The sequence below is a fragment of the Falco punctatus genome (assembly GCF_963210335.1).
Source record: "Falco punctatus genome assembly, chromosome: 1".
Taxonomy (NCBI): Eukaryota; Metazoa; Chordata; class Aves; order Falconiformes; family Falconidae; genus Falco; species Falco punctatus.
In genome coordinates this window covers 6,617,037-6,637,522 of record NC_137580.1, presented here as the reverse complement: position 1 = coordinate 6,637,522, position 20,486 = coordinate 6,617,037, and the positions used below count along the sequence as shown (strand labels likewise).

General features: G+C 38.9%; 1 long non-coding RNA gene across 1 annotated transcript in view; it reads left to right on the top strand.

Moving 5' to 3' along the window:
• LOC308058268 overlaps positions 1-20,486 on the top strand; it is a 144,936-nt gene that overhangs the window by 109,844 nt on the left and 14,606 nt on the right. The window contains exon 10 of the long non-coding RNA XR_013925751.1: positions 1-20,486. This exon is cut by the window's left edge and continues 15,645 nt beyond it. This is a non-coding gene — a long non-coding RNA (uncharacterized lncRNA).

Below are 20,486 nucleotides of genomic sequence, written 5' to 3'. Positions count from 1 at the left end.
CAAATTGTGGATTCTAACTCAAATGATATTACATTTTCCTTTTGTAGAGTATCTACTAACTTCATACTAGATTAGTGATAATATAGTATCAGCAAAAAGAAGAAAAACCTGAATTGACTTACATGTAAAATAATGTAAAATTAAATAAAGAAAAAATACACTGTATTTAAATTCAATCTAGGTTTACAGTGATGGAAAGAAAATCACCTGTACTGCTTATTATCTTTTGATAATGTATATTAGAATTTATTTTGGAAGGTGTTTGAATTTTATTGTGTGAAATGAAGGTTTATTTACTAGTCTGGCTAATGTTGACAATTTCAATAACTCAACATTTGAAATTTTAAAAATGGCTGAATATTGAAAGTTAAAATAGATCCAAATAAGGTTAGTTAGTATATATAATTATTCTTTTTTATTGTTTTCTTTTTCCTTTTTTTTTTTTCTTTTTTTGAGTTAGCACATATTTTGTACAATCTCCAATGTATTTTCTCATTGACCTGGTGATGATCTGTGGCAAACTTGCACATCTTCAATAACTGGAGAACTCAGCAATATGAGGAGCTTCCAGATTCTAAAAGCAACTGATTCTATTAATTTGAAGAAATTGGTTGTGGGGGTAATTGTTATCACAATTACACGTGCCGTAAGGATATTGTTTTCACAAATACTTACTGCCAGGTCAGTGAAACTACACTTAGTAAACTCTAGACACAGGGGACTCATCAAATTGCTCTTCATGAAAGGTCTTCATGTTGTTATTGGGCAAGGCATAAATCTCTTGAGGAGGAAGCGTTGTTGATGCTGAGAAAAGTACTTCATTCAGCATCATGTATGTAACATATGGTGCTGTGAGAAGTGTCTCTGTCAATATATTATTGAAGCAATACTATAAATAGTGCTGAAAATCATATGCAAAGATTCTTGAAAATAGGAGGATAAGAATCATCCTTTGCTGAATTACAGCTGAAGTAAAAACCACCAGAGGTCTTGTGTCTCCTGTATAATTGATCAAGTGATTGGCTAATTCTTAACTAGAGTCTTTTGGGGATGATTCCTCATGTGACAAAATGAGGAACAAATGTGATACCTTATGTCTGTGCTGGAGACTGGAGACTCAGTCGCTCTTGGGTAGCAGTGAAGAAAAAGGATAAAAAGTTAGCTGAATCTCTTTGTAAACCGCCAAGCTTAAAGACTCAGGCTACAACTTGAGATGGGTTTTCTGTTAACCCAGCACATGATTTATTTACTGTAAACAATTCTGAAGCATGGGAAATGGTTTCAAGAGAACTGAACATGAGTTTTCTGGACAAATTGAAAAACCTTTTTGTAATGAAAGACCTGTGGATTGAAATTGTTGAAGGAGATTTTATTTCCAATTTAGGTATCTGGCTTGACAGGATCAGTTGACCTTTTCCGCAGTCCATTCCAAAAACATGAACCACTAAGCATATATACATTAATCAAGGCTTATGTGCTTAGTGGCTCATAAGACTGTAAAAGAAACATTTTTTTCCTTTTTGGATCCTGAAGCACAAAAAGCAGGCAAAGTGTGGTTTTGTCTCACCAGCCAACAGCTTTCTGTGTCCGAGTAATAGTTATCGTGAATTGGGTATAGCAAAACTGGGTAGCATCATTCTGTCTGTACAGGTCCAGGTGTCTACAGAAATATGACATATTGATCCACCATATAATTCTTGAAGAAAGCATTGAGAACAGAAATGAAAGCTGTAGAATGTGGCACATGATTGAGGAAATGAAAGTTCAAATATCCTTGATGCCCTGCTTTCTTTAAAAAATGTCATCTGATAAAAGGACATAAAGGATGTTCTAAAAAAGTCAAGTATCACTTTTTTACAATTACGCACCCAAGTTGTGTAACTGGAGGAATAATGAATTTAACCAGTGGGCTAAATGACTAAATCAAGGAAATGAACATGGACATTTTGAAAGTGATCCGCTCAGTGACAAGCAGATTAAGAATGAGACATCGCTTCCTGTGGCACTGAAACTTGCAGTAAGGGATTTTTGCCACAAGATACTAGGATTGCAGTCAGAAAATGATACAGTTGATTGTTAATACTGTTTGTCAGAGAATGAAACATTCATTCTTAGTCTATGCTGATGAAAGTAAGATAAAGCAATTTGCAGTTTATTATGATGGTGGTGGTGCTTTGTGTTTTTTGGTTTGTTTTGTTTGGGTTTTTTTGTTTTTCCTGGTTTGTTTTTGTTTGTTTGATTTTTTTTAATAAAAAGAAAATATCTTAATCCAGCAAGACTTTTTTTTTTTTTATAAGAACTACAGATAGTCAATCTAAATATCTAAATATCCATTATAAGAAGGCAGACACAGTGGTTTCTGAAACAGTTGATTAAAAATTTTAACATCTCTTCTGTTGGTACGACAGTCTCCTTTCTACATAGCTGTAGTATATATAAACAGGAATGTGGCTGAATATATTTCAGTATCAATCGTTTACTGTCATTATTAGGTAATGTAGAATTTTTATTCTTCCCCTCTTTTTTCCTCTCTATTTTAAGTGCTTTCCTCTCCAGTTATTTTGTACTATATCTTGCACATAAAAACATCAGCAGAAAAACTCCCAGAGCCATGTACTTGTGCACAATCTGTTCAGTGGAATAATAATTCTGTTCCTGCAATTTTCTTATCCCGCACTGCTTCATTTCTTCAAGGAAGTTTGTTCCCTAGCTCTAAAGAGAGGTTGGGAATGTATAGATAAAGCAACTTTGATGCTTGGACCTTTCTGCTTTGTCTTTAAGTAACTACTCCCTTAGAATTTTGAAAAGATTGCAGCTCAGTCTTGTTCTTAGTTTGTTTTTCTGCCTGGAAGTTCCTGCTTCTAGGTCTCACTCAGCAAAGTTATCGCAAAGAGAGGGAAGCACATTTTCTCTCAGTGATGTGCTGCCAAAATTGCTGCAGGAAATTTCCTCAAAACTTGTTTTTGTGATTCATGTGATATTTCTAAGGTACTTTTTTCTTCCATTTCCAGAGTCAACTACACACAACCAGTGTTATATACTTTGCATTATCCTGCCTAATTATTAGCAAGTGCATGTTGGTTTCTTTCTGCCTGTGGCTTTTCTAGCTGGACATTCCATGGGAGCTTTTTAGTTGTTGGGTTTGTTGTTTTTTTTCCCCAGCATTGGTAGCAGCCATAGGTAATTGTCTGACTGCATCTCCTGGCAGCAACATCTTGAAAACTGCTGAGCATTGCGAGGCGGTCAGTTATGTGAGCATGAATTTCTTCTTGGAAGTGTGCTGCATAGTTACGGACTGAGTGGATTTTTTTTTTTTTTAATAAATGATTTTTATTTATTTAAAATTAATTGAAAAACAAATTTAAAATATATTTTATTTTCTTCCTGAGGTGAACCGGTCTTTCCTGACCTTCAGAGATCTGCTCTAGTCTAGGAACCAGATTCTCCATGGCTGGTATGCGTGGTGGGATGGGAAGCAGCAGCAAAGGGGGGTGAGGGAGAGGGTGCCATAGAAATACTTGGATTAACAAGGCTGAGATCTGAGCTTGTCTTTTTAATCCCCCTTGGCTAGTCTGTCTTCTTACTGATGTATGTACGAAGGCAATTTGGTGGAAGACCTGCAGCTTAGAGGAATTACGAACCGATTTGTGAAAGGCATGGACAGGCCAAAACTAAGTGACTGGCAGGCAATCCCGAGTTTTCTTCCCAGCAAGCTCCCGAGGCTCCGAGCTGAGGACAACGCACCAAAATTTGTCGGCGATGTACTTATCTGTATGGTTCAGTATATGTAATACATTTACTGGAATTTAAAGGAACAGAACTCCCTTTGTGTGTCAAATACAAGGCGTTTAGGACCTCAGGTCTACTCTAGGACTACTCTAGGAAAAATGGACCACTCCAGGAAAAATGCCTTGTAAAGTGTACACTGGCAGATGAACGTGGCTCTGAAAAAGTACCCAAACTGAAATTAAATGGAAGAGCTTGAGCTCTTCTGGCAGTGGGATGGAGCACAAACCCCATGTAAGTACTGCCGTTTTGGACCTCTGTAAGACAGGTGGGTACTAACTGAGGATCAGTTCTGACTTCAGCTCCTTTGGTGATGCCAGCTGTTGCACAAATGCTAAAGCCCCGTGTAAGTATGGGGCAAAAAAGTCATAGATTCAGGTTTGAATTAAGGCTGTAATGGGATTTTAGCTGAATATAAAGATGAAGTCAAGTATTTGTACAGGAAGCTGGCCATTTACCTTCCCATGTTTATCCCTCATTACTGCCTGGTTGTATGCAGCAGACGTTGAGTTGGCAAACCATAGTTTTTCAGAAATTTTAAGTGAACTTACTTTGGCACTAAAATACCATATTGCTTCATTTTGCACGCTTGAGTTGTACAATTCCTGGCGGTAAAAATTGCACTTTGGGGTTTTTGTATTCATTCTACTTAAGACGCAGAAATCATAAGTGGTTATGTCTCTCCTGGCAAACTATAAGCCGAATGCCTGAATTTCCCCTTTCTCATACACCAACAGAAGGTCTCCACTGACCTCCTATTAATAGGATTCCCTTGATGTAAAAGTGGTGTGAAGGTGGATTGAATCTCAAGTGTCTTTGCAAGTTGAACTGAGATTCATCAGACTTGCATCTAATGTAGTACAATAATTATGTATATGTTTGGCAACATTTGTCTTCTGGTTAATATTTTTATGTTCAGATATTTTATTACTTACAGATGCTTTCTTACTGCTTATTTAGCAGATTTCCATTTTTAAGCAATTTCATGTAATTTTGCAAATATTTAGTAAACATTACAATACTGGGATTTTTCAAATGGTCCAAAATGAACTAGCTCGCTTAAGTTAAAATCTTATTGCACTGTGAAGTCTACTATTTCTTGTTTTTAATTAAAATAACATTCTTCAATTTAATGCAATTATGTATTTTCTTGTAGATACATAACACAGAAACAGTGCTGGTAAGTTCTTCGCTTACATTACAGTTTACAAAGTTATTCCTAATACCTGAGGGTAAATATTTTAGCCTTGTGTTCAGAAAAATGAAATAATAATCAGTAAATCTTATCCAAACATTTGGATTTGTCCGTTGTAATACCCTACAAAGTTTTACTAATGTCAGTGTATAAATGCAGGTTGCTAATTTATTAAGAACTGTGGCAGCCAGGTTCTTTAGGTGGTGCTTTCTGTTAAGAAACTTATATTCTGTCTATTTGAATGATTAAACTAGCACTAAACCCACATCTTTCTCTATCAAGCCTTTCAGGTTGACTGCATTTGGGATTCATTCCCAACTCTACCATTTTTTTTTCACTTGAACATTAAAATGTCAGATAGCAAGAAAATAATTCACAGCTGTCTTGGGGCTTGATTCACCCGCCTCTGACATCAATTTTATGCCAGCATAACTCCATCAAAAAACCATGATATTACTCTGGTGCTATACTGGTTTAATAGAGTAGCAAATCGGGCCTTAGAGGGGCTTCTTGGTTACTTCTAATTTTCTGATTAAAGCAGAGTTATTGAAACTCATAAAATCCATGTAACATTGTTGCTCCACTGTGGGCTATCTGCATCAGAAACCTCACATCATTCTAGGGCTTAAGGAAGGTCCCAGCTGGCCTCAGCTCAGTGAAGGTACCTTCAGTTAAATGCTTCAGCCGGATTTTTAATTTTTGAGTTGCATATTATTTTAACTATGTTCCATAGCCTTGCAAAGACAGCGGTTCCAAATATTCCATGGATTTCGGATTCTTAGGCAAAGGTACCATGTCCAAATTCATGCTTCTCTTCCTAACCTCATCCTTCCTCTCCATGCAGCCAACAATACAGCAGATTGCTACCTAAAATATTTTCAGGACCAACTCTTTGGGCAGGAGAATTCATTATTCACCATCTATGGCCTGTCACTGGTAGTGTGGTTGTGTTGCCATAGTCTGAGGACTTCCCCAGAGGAGTACTGGCATTCATTGGAACAAATTGGAACATCTGGAAGAAAAGAAAAAGGATTTATTTTTTTTTAATGGCACTGCTGCTATTCAGATTCTGCCCCTGAAATAGAAAAAATAAAATAAAATAAAATCTCCCAAACTCTACTACCCTAAGCAGAACTTCCCTCTGCTAATGCATCATCTGCAGGGGTAGTCAGTCGTGCGGCATGAGCAGCGCCAGCCAGCTGACATTCCCTCCCCAGCGTGGGGCTGCAGGAGGGCATCCTGCTCTTCTCAAGCCCGGCTGAGTGCACGTAGGGCACTGGGTTTATCATCTGGGGGAATCAATGTAGCATGCACACTGCCACCATTAAGTAGTTCAAGATCATGACTCAGAAACTCCATAATAAGTTACACTGTTCAAAAATCATGCAACTGTTAAGAATTTTTTTTTTTTGGGGGGTGGGGGGGGTGGAGGGGGAATTTTGTTTGCCCCTTTGCTGTGCTATTCTAGTCTTTGTTTTATTTTTTATTTTTTTCCTCTGCAGTCCCAAGGGTTAGAAATGAATTATTTATAAATAAATGAAAACTGAGTTTCCCACATCATATACAATTCTGAAAGCTGGACCTTAACACCACCGCCAAGATACTGGGAGACTCTAGGCTGGATCAGAAGAATTGGCAGCTCTCTGACATGTTCGTCTGGATTGTTTATGTTTTCCCCACTGGGAGCAAGAGCTTTCTTTGAAGGCATTGCATCACTTCTCTCCGGGAGGAACACTTGGTGATGGGCAGCTGCTTGCAAAACTAGCCGGAGAGTTTTCAACAATACGTAGCAGGGCTAAGCTTTCCAACACCGCATCCAAACCTCCTGTATGGCAAGGAAAGAAAAGAATGGATGTAAACAGAAGTGGAAAAACAATGAGAAGAATGATTGCACAAACTCTTTTCATGTCTTGAAAAAGGTCCAGTCAGGTCTGGTCTGACTCACTGTTCTTGTTTGTAATCACGTGCGTGGCATTTGACAGAGGGAAGGGGGCTGAGAGCTCAGTTCTGTATGCGGGCAATCTGAGAAATGCTAATGACTTCAATTTCTATAGATTAGTGTAGTGAGAATAGAAATTGTTCTGTGGCCTTTGCCTGCAGGGGCATAGAGGTTGTCTGCTTCAGGAAAGTCAACCCAAAGTAACTCCTGAAGTGTGCAGTGTTTTTAGGATCAATCTTCTTATGCATAACTAAAATGGGTTTTCATTTGATTCTGCTTTATTCAATACATCCAGTCCAAGGGATAATCAGAGAGGTCTTTTATTTCCTAAGAGGCTAAAACCTAGAAGTGCGGAGACCTAGGAGATACTGAAAAAAAAAAAAAAAAAAAAAAAAAAGGTTTATGGGGTAAAAGAAAAAGAAGAAAGGAAAAAAGCTTATTTAATTTCAGAATAGTTCCTGGTATGCTTAGAGCCCTGAATGAAGATTTATGTTGGTCCCACTTGATCCAAACGAGTTGCCTCTCCTTAATAACAAAGCTTTCTTTGAGAATGTTTAATGCATATTGCTGCTGCCAGATACAACCTCCTACTTTTTCTGAGTTTTGAAATAGACTGGGCAATTCCTAAGCTTTCTTTGGCATGTGAAGATAATTCATGTGTTGGACTACAAACCGACTGCTCACCCAAAAGTGCAGGAGGCCCGGATGATATAGATTAGAAATAAACAAAAGGAACTGGAAAATTCTGTAGACGTAACATTTTAATAACATTGCTTCTGCATTGTAGGATGGAAAATATCTTGTGAAAAGGAATAGCCTGTGGAGGATTCTCTGCCCTCGACTATAAAAAGGTTAGTTTTCTTGTCCCCTTACACGTGTAGGCAGAAGATAACATAGAAAATGCTAATCCTAGTTGTAGCCTGCTGGGAGGGAATGAAAAAAGTGATACTTTAGTAATTAATCTGGGTAATATACTCAAAGAGCAGTGGCACAGCAATGGCAGCAAATGCACAGGAGAGAGTGTTCAAGCTGCAGAAGCATCTCCAGAAAAAAACACACTCCGTCAGTTTGTTCCAAAACTCAGCATTCCTGCTGGAGTGTCAGGGGCTGCAGTGCCCCAGAAATACCCTTTAAAATCCCCAGACATAATTGCTGACCCTTGAAAACGTCATGCCAGCACTGATGTGAATGGAGGAGATTCCAGCAATATGCCTGTTTCCATGGAGTACGCCAAAGAACAATGGAACAGAAGACAAAACTTGGATGAAGATACCCCCAGGAAAGGTTTGTTTTTGTTTGAAAACTAAGACAAAATGTACATAAATGAATAAACTGAAACGGCTGTAAATAGCCTATGAAAACATGCTATAATAAAATTGTTTAGAATTCTTCTTCATTATCCCACTTCACATTTGAGAGGATGACTGAAAAGGAAGATCCCATGTTTTTTTAAGAAATCCACAGGCATTACAGCAAATGAGCGTGTTTTCCAGTTCAAATATTTTGAGTATTTTTTAATGTTTGTGCAGGCTCAAGATTTCTGAGCCCATATAATAATCTGTAAAAAATCCCACCATTTCTTGCTTTGCTGAGACTCACCACATGGCATACAGTTGAAAACACTTTGCTGTGGCATGTTTATTACATTGCAGAGTAGGCAGTACCTCTAGCCATATGTGGTTCCTTACAGCAACTGGGATGAGAGCAGATAAAATATGTCCTGCTTTCCCAAAGCAAATTGCATGGCTCTGTGGCTACCTGAAAGGAAAGACCACTTCCAGTTTAGCCACACAAACGTAATCTGCGTGTATTCTTAAATTTATGAGTGGCTACATTACTGTGCAATTAGCTTGGATTACCAGAATGTTGGATAAGAAGGGGAAAAAAAGCTTTACTTCTCATTATTTTTTCCCTCTGAGCATATGTCTCCTTTACTCAGAGTTTCCTATACCTGATTCTTCAGTGTCTGTGACCACCAACAGAGTTTCCCCCACCCCTAGCAGTCTGGTTTAAATGTGTGTGCTGTATATTCTCGTGGTCCAGAGGGTTCTGGTAAAGACATTTATCTGTTGAATGACGTGCAGACTGCCAGATTCAACAGATGACAGCTTAAGCACAGCACTAGTGACCACCAATGGTGTGGGTTTTATTTCGGGTTCCTGCTCTTACTTTAAAAAAAATAAAATGTTGTTGTTATTGACTTTTTTCTCCCCACTTTTGCAAGCTGTTTCTTGTGAGCTCGTGAATCTTTCTGCTCTGTCCCATATTAAGAGCTGATCTTGATTCCACGTGCACTAATTTCGTGCTGCTCCTCCTCTTGCCTTCAGCAGTTGCTTGCGGTTTGTGCTCATATGAAATCAAAAGCAGGAGTTTGGGAGCAGATGTGAATAAACAGGCATGGGCACAAACACATGCCTTCTTGCTCCCTCCCTCTTGCTCACCTCTTGGCCATTTGCTAACCTCTGTTGCATTTAAGACACAGGGCTGTTCAGAAAACACACTGATCACGACTCCCTTTTGGTTTTCTCATCCTTTCTACAGGTGGAGATTTGCGGAAGGGGAAGGCAGAGGCAGCAGGGGGATGCAGAAGAGGTAGGCTGGAAGGGCAGCCCTGGGTCACCCAGCCCGGACCCTCAGTAGCAGCAGCAGCCACCTCACGTAGGTGCAGTTGGTGAGTGTAACAAGCTGATAACTGCTTGGCAGCATCGTTCTCAGAAGAGTGCTGTCCTGTCCTGATGAAGTTGAATGCAGTCCAAGTTAACCTCTTTAGGGGTGGCACACTGTTCACGTGGGATGGCTTTGGAGACCCAGGAAATTAAAAAGTCAGGCGGATGCAAATGCGCATAGTGCAAATGCGTCCTGCCACAATACTGCGTATCACCACAACAGTTCTTAACAGGGATTTTCTTAGCAAACAACATATGCAAAGATAATAACCTCCCTGCTGATACTGGCAGATATCCTCCTTTCTGATGGACTCGGTTTCATTCACATGCACAACAGGGGGAAAGGATTATTTTAGCATACTTATTTTCTTTCCTGGTTCACATCATTCACTGAGTATGTACAAATAAGAGGGATGCCAAAATTGTTTACAAGATCAGAGATTATTTGAGCCAAAAGTGTCAGTCCAAGTGCCCTCAAACTTTAGGGATTTCCTGATGTGGCTATGACTCCAAAAGCTGTGACTGAGCCCCATTTCTGCACTGCAGTGAACGTCAAAATTAATATTAAGGACAAAAGCCCATCCTAAGTTGTACTACGAGTTCCTGCTGAGCGCAGACATGAGGAACCACCCCGACTCCGTCAGCATAAAACTTTCAAGACACAGGTAATGTACATCACAAATTTGAGCTGAGAATTTCACTTTTAAGTGTTTTTCCTTTGAAAATCTTCCTAAGCTTCTATCTCCTTCCCCTCCCAGACCCTTCACCACCCACAAGCCAGTCACTTTGGTGGTCTTCAGAGGTCATCTGTTAGTCTTAGTATCATTCTAAAAGCATAAGTGCTAAGCCAAAAAAATCACTTTAAACAGGTACTTAATATCAAAGATACAATTAATGTAATTAGAATGTAATTAGAATATAATTAGAAAGAATATTGACATCTATGTGTTTACTTCCCACTAGACACCTGAATCTTGACTACATATATAATAACAAAGAGATGCCTCCATAGAGATATGGAAATCTGACATCTGAGGGAAGGAGTTCTGCCATAAAGCAATCAACAGGAGGTAGGTACATCATCAGCTCTGACACACCGGCGTGATCTAGGGATGCTTCTGTAAAACACTCAAGCCAGTGTCATCATCCAACATGAAGCGATGGATCAGGGAATATTGTAAAGACATTTCCAGTACTTCATGTTTCCCTTTTTGGTTTTTTTTTTTTTTTTTTTTTTTCTTTTTCTTTTTTTTTTTTTTTCTTCTCAGATTATATGTTATATGTTGATTGAAACCACTGAGTAGATAGATGAGTGGTAAGGAAGAATTTTCAAATCAATCAAAGTAAAAGAAAAGGTTTTGGTGATTTCTTATTATAGTTATCCTCAGTTGCATAATGTTGTATTTTTTTAAAGTATTCTTGAGACTAATACTTTCCTGCTCAGGGAGCTGAGATCTTCACCTATGCCCTTATCATCTCTGGCTTCGATGATGGTCACATTTTCTTCTCTGGCTTATCTAACGCTTATTCAAATACAGCTGCCATAGATGATCTTCCTTCCTTGCCACTACAGTTAGGATTACCCCTCCACTGAATCATCATTTGCAGTGCTAAAGGAGCTTGCTTGTCCTCAGCTTCAAAAGACGAACTCACATTCACTTTTTCTTGATTTTTTTTTGTCATCTCTCAACCTGTTGCTCTTTGCTCTCATAACATCTTTGCTATGGAGGTATGTCTGTAACATTTTGAGGTGTGTTTTTGTCCAACACTGTAGAGTGAGCATGCTATTGGAAACACTGTCTTTCAACAACCTGAAAATTTGCTTTGTCCTTATTTGGGTCCATTCTCAAGACTTATGTCCTATGTCTCTAGGTATCTCCCTTTAAGAAGAGAAAATGATTTGTGATTGGGAATTCGTTTTTACACTTATTTTTAAAACATGAAATATGGTGTGATGATGGTCATGATATACATGTGTCTTAGATTGATTCCACAATATTATTACTGTTTATTGCTTCTGTCATCCTCGATTTCCCCTTCTGTTGCAGCTTTCACTTGTTGAAGCTTGTCTTAATTTCAGACCCAGATCCTACAACTTACACATCTGCTTACCTTTAGTCATCTGTGTATTCCCATTGATTCCTGTGAGAATACACACATACTTTAAATTAAGCACATGTGCAAGATTTTTGGAATTAAATCATGGGAAATAAAGTCTACGTGTTGTTATTTTTTTCAGCTTCAACAGCTAGCAGCTTCTGCAGGTGGTCAAACCTGAAGAGATTTAAAAAACATTGTAACTGAAGAAAAGATGACAGCCGGCATGAAATCGGTAAGATTTGAGTAAAGGTCTTGACAATATTAAGATGAAATTTTTTTATAGCAATCACAGTGGTGTGAGCTTTCATGGCAAGGCTTGTTCCAAGACAGTAGAGCTGGCAACGGCCCAACATTTTATTCTTTTTTTTTTTCTCGAGGCAATATTCAGATCATATACAGTTTTTCTCCTTTACATAAATTGGTGTTGTCAAAAGTATGGGGCAGGAAGGATAGGGGAAATAGCACTTTCTAATTTTTGATGGGAAAAGATCCCCAGCGTAACTGGTGCTGGGTTGTTTGGCAATTGGAAAGGACTCTGTTTCCTGAAAAACAAACACCAAAAGGACAGCAGAAGTTTCTGAGAAAAAATCAGGTGGAAAATATCTGTGTACTGTGAAGATTGACTAAATTATTATATATTGTGTTTCTTATTTCTGTGTATTTTCTTCATATTTAAAATGTTACAACAAGGGCTGAAAACAACTCATATTTCAGTCTGCATTAAGTAGCATTATAATTGCACTTCAATTAAAAAGAAAAAAAAAAAGAGAATTTGCAAGTTATGGTATTTTAAATTACATGCCACATGATATGTAAGTTTTTTTAATTAATTTTAACCATTAAAATCATTACCTTTATTTGAAGAAACTCCACCCCCACCCCCACCCCTCGCCTTGGCTAATACAGGCTAGCAGTGTCAGAGTAAAATATGAGAGAAAATGAAAACTGTGGGAAGATCATGAAATGATTAATTTTTATTTCACATTTCATTCTTCCAGAAGTGCCAGTTTCAAAAACATGGTCCAAGATGTGTGATAGTTAAATAAAATGTTTCATTCCTGCATACCTTAAACACCGGTCTTCAAATATTGTCATTCCCAAAAGACGGAAATTCTGGGCTACCACCGTCTGCAGGCCTGTGTCCAATGTTTGCGTTATTTACTCAGCTTGGAAAACCCCTCTGAAGGAGCAGGATCACAGGCAACTCAGATGACAGGGCCAGATGGGAGGATGGGAGGCTGAGCCCTGCCCTTGGCTCATCCATCCCTTGCAGCTTTCCCCAGGTGACTGCTCCTTTGCTCAGCAGCCGGGGAAAGAGCCTCTGCAGCTCCAGGTCCCTGTTGGGAACAGAACCCCAAAAGACAGAGAGAGAGAGTGAGAGAGGAAGAGAAAAGCAGTGGGAGCAAAGAATGTAACCTAGTGTTTCCCATCATTATCTCCTGACAAGAGCCCTTCAGTCTCTGTCTTCTGGCTGCACAGAAGTGTATGAAGTGATCTCAGCCTTGGAAATCAGTAAATTAGATAAGCTAATTAATTTCTCTGCTTGCTTAGAATTATTTTTGCTGATGTGTGATTTTCTGGTTTTATTCTTATAATCTGTTGGTAACAATTCTTTTATGCTTTACAAAAAATGTTTCTTCCTTGTCTACCTTTGAGCCGTTAGTATAAAGTAACTGCGTGTATGAAAGGAGCACAGAAGCCCACAGGGGTGAATGCACTGGAGACCCAGAGCCACATTTTTTTCAAATTTCTGCCTTCTGATCTCTGACATCTTGCAGGCAGGGCAACAGTGATTAGCATGATCTATTCCCTCTTCAGAGAATATGTATATTTGCCGTACAATAGCACACATTTTTTTTCATTATTCTATGAATATGACACTATCTGCAAACCATCCTTGTTGTCTCTGACACGTGCTAAATATTGACAGAGAAACAAAAAAATATGCACGCTGAAACAAGCTGACCTATAGTACAAGAAGAGTAAATAAGTTAATGTCCTTGGAGATCTCTTTTAGTATTACTAATTGTTTTTTAAACACCACAAGTCTCTTCTCAGTTGAAAGTGACATCTGCTTGTCCCAAACGGTAAATTTGTAAGAAGGCAGAGCAGGCTGGCTGTGTTGTTAGTAGCTCTGGTTTTACTGGAGCTGATGAGTTTTGGAGTGCTTCTACCCCACAGCACTCACCTCTATCATGTACCCGGGGAGAGCAGTTACTTGACTACGTACAGAGGTATTAGGTAGTACCTGAGAGTATTCAGCTGGTTTGGACCGTGTCTGGAGTCTACCTCTTCATAAAACGAATCCATATCAAGGCCCAAGACTCTTCCTCTGTTGCTTATCCAGAAACGGTCCATGAGTCAAGAAGCTGAGAACAACCAAGAGTACGACAGTGCAGGTAAAAGGGCACGTGATACACACGGAGGCTGTATGGGAAACAGTCGCGGGAATTGTAAGGCTTGACAGAAAAAAAACCACCTTGCCCCAAGTTATGAGTGCTTGGGAGGCTTACTTAACCTTCACCCTAGCCATTTGCACACAATTTTATGTTATTATTTCAACATGATTGAACTGAAATTCCAATTTGCCATAGCAACCCAGGCTTCAAATGGGGCATACGTTGCTTTCCAAACTTACAGCACCTCCTTAAAAAGGAGTGCTCTGTGTATTCTGAACTCTTGCAAAATGTTATTAACAAAACATGACTTTAATAAACAACACACTTTTTCCCAATATTTAGAGTACATTTAATAAGGAGAGTGCATTTGTGAAAAAAATCATATATATTTATAAATATATAGATATATAAAATGAGCTATTTCAGCTTAATTCATTTTTGAGAAAATAGTAAGATAGGGGACATATGTCTGGCAATAGTAAGACCAAGGCCCTGTGGGACATTTGCATGTTGTGGGTGAGGGTTTCTGTGCCACTGCCTTCTTGTTTCACTGTAAGAAAAACAAAATAGTGACAGGTCATGCATTCATTCATGCATTTTACTCTTTCCACTTAATCAGTCCTTTTGCCAGAAAAATAATGGAGCATCCAGCAGATGACATAACTGTACATAAATAAATATTTATTCAAATCCCCTACTTGCAGTCACTTCCCACTAACAAAATACCAGAGTCAGCTGGCTTTCTGGAAAGCAGAATGTATCCAAAAGTTTTGCTAGGTTATGCAGAATTATGCTTCTTTAACTGAGCCTTTGAAAGTCTCATATGGTTGTAAATGTGTATGTGTACCTGTGTGTGTATTCATATTATGTGACACAAAACAGCGGACTTGCACATCCATTTAATTTTTTTCCTGTTATTCTCAGGTAGACATTACTAACAAGACTTATCCTAAGCATAAGTACACATAGGGGCTTCTATTGTGGACATCAATTTTATGTAACTGATGGGGCTTTTTTTAAGCAGAGTTTGAAGAGATTCAGCCATGTGTATGTTTCTTTGGCATGAGAAAAGAGCTATTAGAACAAGGACCAGCCTTCTCACCTGTGCAGATTATTTCTTGTGTTTAAAGTGACAATGAAAGTAAGGCAAATCACAGCTATTTGTTACTATCTTCAAAAGCAACTCAAGAACCCGAGCCCTGTAGAGAACAAGTACTACAAGGGGGGGAGATAATCCATGTCCCTCCAAACACTTGTAGAGATATTTGGGAATCTGTTTTCAATAGGAGATAAATGGGAGCCTCTTCTGCACCTAACTGAAGAAGAAGCCCCAGGCCTCTGAATTTTGGAATTGCTACATTACCATAAGCTTTCTTTCACAATGCAGGCCAGAGCAAGGATAGAGGAAACCTGGGGCACATTGGCTGCCAGATTTACTTCTGCGCATTTCTAGTATTCGAGCTAGTAGTCTAGACTTAGGAGAAACATAGCTTCAGAGCTCAAAAGGCCAGTGGTGGGACCTATTTTGGACCTGCTTCTTGATGTGATGCAAGTTGCACCAGAAGCCTTTACTGGCAATGGGAGATGCCTGGAAACGGGGCTCAGAAGAGCTAATTCCTATTCCTTAACTGGGCACAGTTAACCTATGGTGGACACACCAGCCCTGCTGGGTATCCACAGAGTCTCAGTCTGGCTGGTTCAACTCATTAACTTTCAGAGTTTCTGTTCATTGTAAACAGAGACCTGGGAATCTGGGCACAGCATTTTTGAAGATACTCTTGTCTTTTTCTGCTTTATTGCTGGTTTTCTCTTTCAGGATGTTACAATATAGTATTAGAACATGCTTCAGCCTCAAATATCAGCTTCACATTAGCAATTCACGCTATTAACTGAAAATTTCACAGGACAAAAGCACATCCTATAGACTGGCTTAATTCCAGTATCCTTATTCTAGATTCTTGTAAGTTAATGAAAACCACAGCAGGTTTGAATTTTGTTTTCCTTTTTAATCTAAAGATATTATTTGTTTTGGCTTAAAGAGAATTGTGAGAAATACCAATATACTTAAAGGGAACACATTTAAGTGCTTTTTGAGGACAGCAAATGAACCTTAGCAGTGAGTTCCTGCTGTATGTGAGCCTCTAAAATTGCAATGTACAAGTCCTTGACTGGGATGTAAGTATAGGAGTGTAAAATTAGTTACATGTCCAAATGTGTGTAATCCAAGATGATATCCAGTCAAAAATGTCTAATGCATAAGGAAAAAATTATTCTCAAATTTTAAAGAAATCAGTTTATACTCACATCCAAGATTTCTAGTGACATCACACACCATGAAACAATACAATCTAATAAAGCTTGTTCACTTCAACAGAAGTTTTAAAGTACATTCATAAAGACCCTCCCTCATCACTGCTGCCTGACTTCAGCCTTGAAATCCTAAATCTGACAGTCATTCACTTCTTTTCTACTTCTCTTTCTAGCACACAGAACAACATCTCTGCTTTCCTTCTTAATCTGCACCCACAGCGTGCATCAGCCAAACCAACGCTCTGAAATATTTTAGGTAGAGCATTCCCCACAGTCAGTGGGAAATACCAGAAACTGATGCAAGTCCTGATGTAAGTTTTCAATAAAATCATGAAATTAGATCCTAGCTAGCTAGGAACAGTGCACATTTGATTTTAGATTTCTATAATGACATGGCTACAGGCAGTATAATTTCATAGTTCTCAGAATATGTGAAACTCAGAAGCTACTCAAAAACATAAACTGCAACTCCTGGAGGTAAAGTGAAATATCTATTAGTTGTACCTATCAAAGTCTGTCTTCTCTAAAAGAATATACATTACAGAGAGATACTTCTGATACCTGACATATGGTCGTCTTTCAGGGAATCAGTGCTGTGTAAGTATTAAAAGAAAAGTTCCATTCCCAACCTTATGCAAAGGCAGAGTCTTTTTTGGCCTTGGTCTTTACAGAGTAAATTCATTACTTTGAATCATGGTTTTATGAATGCTAAAAGTTAGGACTGAAGCCCATAATGCCTTGTTGCACTATTTGGAAAAATTTGCTTGTCTGTACTTCAAGCTCCTTGGGACAAAGTCTGTCTTTCCAGCAGTTTCAGACTGTGTATAAGACAATAGAAACAATGCTGGAATATAATAAATGCTTAACAATATTAACAGTGCCAGTGGATTCAGTTCTGGTCCATGTAATTGCAAAGTGTGTCCAGATGCTGCAATGATGCATACCTTGTAAATGCATATAATGACAAACAGATAATAAAGGTTGAATTAAAGAAGTCAATGGCTTTGGCCTTGTTGCTGGCTGGCAGTTAGGGAGCACATGTGAAATAAACCATCGCCACACTTAACACTGATTGGCACTCTACCATCTCCAAGGAGATCCAAGATGTTGACTCTCTCACTTCTAAGAATGTTCCCTCTGGGACAGCATTCAAAGCATTGACAGGTTGGTGCAGTAAAGCCTTAATGCGTAATGCCCAAACTTTTTATGATTTGCAATTAATTTCAACTTTGGGAGCCGTCAGTTCAACCCTTTTTCCAAAACATAAAGAAGTGCTTTTAAAACCGTTTTCCTCACAAAATAATTGCAGAAGGATGGTCACAAAACTCAGATATAGCTTTATTAGGTACTTAAAAGGAGATATAGGCCTTCCTTCTAATTCATCATCAAAGTGTATATTTATCTCATGCTGTCCCATGTCTCGGGCACTGCACAGACTATCCTCCAAGCTCCACGGTACACCCACCTTGTAAAAAGCTGTCTAACTCTATTCAATTATATAGAACAGTTTAATCTAAAACAACAGCGAGGCAGGGTAACTGTAGGGTAGCCTGGGTAAAAACAATCTTGGCTGTTCCAAAAGATTTCCCATCTGTTTCCTAACTCTCCATAATTCAAATCTCCTCTGTAAGAACATTTGTCTGTTACTTAGCCTGAAACGATAGATCACAGGGTTTTCACAAAGGTGTATCGATACCTACCTAATGTTAAAGACGAACACGGGCGCTTCATGAAAATGGGATGCACTTGATAACATACTTTATTGATGTTTCTCTGGAGGTCAAAGGGTTCTGTGATGGAAGGTAATGACAAATCAGGGTATTAGCAGTAGTAACTTGGCAGTATTCCCCATTTTCCTGTTTTCTTTGAATTACAGTACATGCAGGTCTATTTGAAATGAAAAGTAAGGACACTCCTGGTACAGGGATGTGCCTTTCTACTAGGACTGGGCATTGATGGGTAGGGGTCTTTTGCAATGAAAGGAGTTAGAAGACAGCTGAACGAAACCTGAGACAAAAAAGCAAGTTCTTTGTGCTAAATGATTAAGACAGGCACTTTGCCAAAGCACGTGTGCATGGTAGCATGCTACTTATTTGGGTGAAGAAATCCTCAAAGTTCCACTTCTTGCACAATGACAGATCAGCTCTGAGCCATCACTTATCCCCAGCGATGTGCCCAGGACCACTGCTGTCAAACGCAGAGCAAAGCCTGCTGCCCACCAGGCCCATTTGAGGATCTGGACTCTGCTTTCTCCCGGAACTACATTTTTGAACACGTGTGACACAACAGACTGCATTATAATGAGCGCAGAGTTGAAAACCTGGCACCAGTGCCTGCTCTTTTTCCAAAGTCAAGTGTAAAGTCTTAGGGCCCTATTAATGAAAAATCAATCCCATGGCTGGATCACAGAAAAAGGAGGGCCTCAAATTATGAGCAGGATCTGTTATAAAAGCCATGTGTTCATGTAAAAATATGATGGAATATGGGCACAGAAAGTTGCATGTGGATTTCACTAGATGCACAGGGATTCTTGGTATGCACGTAAATTTATATGTTATACTTAGAGACACAATGCAAAGGGTCAGGAGGCTGTAAATATGTTTCCTTGCTGCATAAAGTAGGGTGATAAACAATGACATGTCAAAATCCCTGAAAATCAAGGTGGAGGCCAAACTACAGCTTGAAGTAGGACAGCCAAAACCAACTGTCCATGCATGGATGGTAGAACTGAAGAACTCAGCAAATCGTGAAAGATAAACCACATGACATCTAGCTAAGGTTTGCTTTTCTTTGCCCTGCCTAATATTGTTTTTTTCTAAAGAATTAAACCAATTACTCTTGTTTGATATATCAACCATGTTTCCTGAGCAATCTGGGCACCTGTTAGTAGCTTATACCTATCAGACTATTTGACGTAAGCTGTGGGAGTAGTTAACACCTGTTATTTTTACAAAGACAGTTCAGCAGTTCTAAAACATAAATGCATACTAGGAGCATGTTATTGTTCTCAGCAAAAATAGCTCTTTTGCCAATGGTCTCAGCAAGTTAACATACTTTTATTTCTTTGTACTGTTTTAATCAAAAAGTTCAGAAAAAGATAAGACAGAAGAATTTTCCATCAGAAAATATTGCTGTATTAATATCTTTAGCTTTAGCCAACTTACGCAAAGCAGACTACTCTCCTTTTTGTAATATATTAAATTTCCCATACATCTCTGCTCCTTCTCTCATGGACAACCTTGATTGCAATGAAGTATTTTACCTTTTTTTTTTTTTTTTTTATAGCAAGGCAGACTGGGTTCATGGTGCTCACTTTTTGCAAGATATACTTGCAGCCTAACCTGCTTCACTCCCTTTCTCTCATAGCTGCATGTGTGCAGTCTTTGCCTACTGTTAATCCCCAGTGTGATGGGCTTTGTGAAAAAAACAATGCAGAAGTCATGAGAGGACTCTCTGGGAAGGAGATTTGAGGCTACTTTTGTAAGGCTGCTTTCAGAAGAGTCTTTTCTCCTTAGCATATGCATCGTCCTACTGTCAGGAAAGGCATGGAGAGGAGTGAGGCCAGAGCATATGGTCATTTGGCGGTTCTGGATAAGAGCTTTGTTCTTCAGACTACTTGAATTTGCCATAATTTATGCCATCTGAAAGCTTCTAAATTATGTCTAAAGCAACTCCATCCTCTTTGGTATGGATTCTCATTAAAAAGCATGAAACATGAGCCATTGTGACTGAAAACTAGTCTTTCGCATTGTCCTGGTGAGTGAGTGGCTGCATGGTACTTAAATGCTGGCTGGAGTTAAACCACAACGCTCACCAACACGAAAACCTCACTCTATACATGATATATATTCTATACATGAAACAATGTGGCAGCAGCTTTGTTTTTTGCAGTGTAAGCATGGCATGGCAACCGGAGGAAGCATTAAGCCACCTGATTCAAGCAAGGCCATCCAGGATCTACACAGAACGTTGTTGATGCTGCCTAGATTTTACATGTGACTACAAGGATGAATTTCACCTCCAGAAGCAGAGCTTCACATCACATCATGACGGAGATGCAGCCTACCTGCACTGCCAGTCAAAGACTGCTG